Here is a 1438-nt window from a genome sequence, read left to right as displayed (position 1 = left end):
AAGGTTTGACGCCACGAGCTAGCTGGGGATCAGCTTCGATAGGCACATAGGTACCTCTATACCTACATTTCTGTAACAAAATCTCGTGCCGTAGACTTCAGAATTCTGTGAACATATCTAATCGTACGTCTTCTCAGCACTACTTGTTGCTATGACCAAGGATATCTCGACGACTGAGCAGGTAATACGTATCCAGATGAGCTCACCGTGAACCAAACAGCCACTACGTATAGTTTCTTAGGCTAGCTGATAGTACAATAACTTCAGGTATTATCTCGGTCTTTTTTGGTGATCAATAATAAACTAGAATGAGATTTTCACTCTGTAGCGGAGTGTGCGCTGATATGAAACTTTCTGACGGATTAAAACTGTGTGCCAGGCCGAGACTCGAACTCGGGACCTTTGCCTTTCGCAGGCAAATGCTCTACCAACTGAGCTACCCAAGCACGACTCACGCGCCGTCCTCACGGCTTTACTTCTGCCAGTACCTCGTCTCCTACCTTACAAACTTTACAGAAGCTCTCCTGCGAACCTTGCAGAACTAGCACTCCTGAAAGAAAGGATATTGTGGAGACATGGCTTAGCCACAGCCTGGGGGATGTTTCCTGAATGAGATTTTCACTCTGCAGCGGAGTGTGCGCTGATATGAAACTTCCTGACAGATTAAAACTGTGTGCCAGGCCGAGACTCGAACTCGGGATCTTTGCCTTTCGCGGGCAAGTGCTCTAACAACTGAGTGCTAGTTCTGCAAGTTTCGCAGGAGAGCTTCTGTAAAGTTTGGAAGGTAGGAGACGAGGTACTGGCAGAAATAAAGCTGTGAGGACGGGGCGTGAGTCGTGCTTGGGTAGCTCAGTTGGTAGAGCACTTGTCCGCGAAAGGCAAAGGTCCCGAGTTCGAGTCTCGGCCTGGCACACAGTTGTAATCTGGCAGGAAGTTTCAATAATAAACTAATTGGCCTGAAGTTACCGCGTGGTTCCGAAACAGTTTCTACAATGGCATTCTTCCTGTCATCGGGTACTTCTTATCTGGAATTGAAGTGGAAGTTTCTGTGCGGTATGTAACGGCTTCTCGAGGCAGATCTCTTTGAGTACGCCAGCCAGCTCTCTGAGTAAGATTTTTCGTAGCGGAGAGCTGCTTGAGGTGAACGAGCATATCTACTTACATTACAAGAAGAAGGCATTAGTTGTGGCATCAATGAAGCCTGTCTTTTATCACCTTCATGAGGTACTGATTGTGTACTGCAGCTGTCGGTGGAAGTTAAATTTGGAACTGCTCTCCAACTGTTCTGGTTGTCACTCACGTGTGAGGACAGTGTAGTCATTTCTACAGAGCAGTGAGAATATGTGCGCATGGTTCAACACTATTACCAATGTTCGCAGACATTATTCTTCAAGCCTCTGTGCTCTGCCGGTGCGTAGACCATTGGCACAGTCTGCCG

At 47.3% G+C, this 1438-nt stretch overlaps 2 non-coding genes across 2 annotated transcripts; one reads left to right on the top strand and one right to left on the bottom strand.

The window, feature by feature from the left end:
- Positions 1 to 372: 372 nt before the first annotated feature.
- On the bottom strand, positions 373 to 447 carry Trnar-gcg (transfer RNA arginine (anticodon GCG)). Its single transcript has one exon. It is a non-coding gene; the product is annotated as a tRNA-Arg (tRNA).
- Positions 448 to 837: 390 nt separating this feature from the next.
- Positions 838 to 912, top strand: Trnas-cga (transfer RNA serine (anticodon CGA)). The gene has a single exon. It is a non-coding gene; the product is annotated as a tRNA-Ser (tRNA).
- The last annotated feature ends 526 nt before the right edge of the window (positions 913 to 1438 follow it).

This window comes from Schistocerca gregaria, chromosome 1, assembly GCF_023897955.1.
Source record: "Schistocerca gregaria isolate iqSchGreg1 chromosome 1, iqSchGreg1.2, whole genome shotgun sequence".
Classification (NCBI taxonomy): Eukaryota; Metazoa; Arthropoda; class Insecta; order Orthoptera; family Acrididae; genus Schistocerca; species Schistocerca gregaria.
Note: the sequence above shows the minus strand (reverse complement) of the source record. Positions and strands in the feature narration are given on the sequence as shown.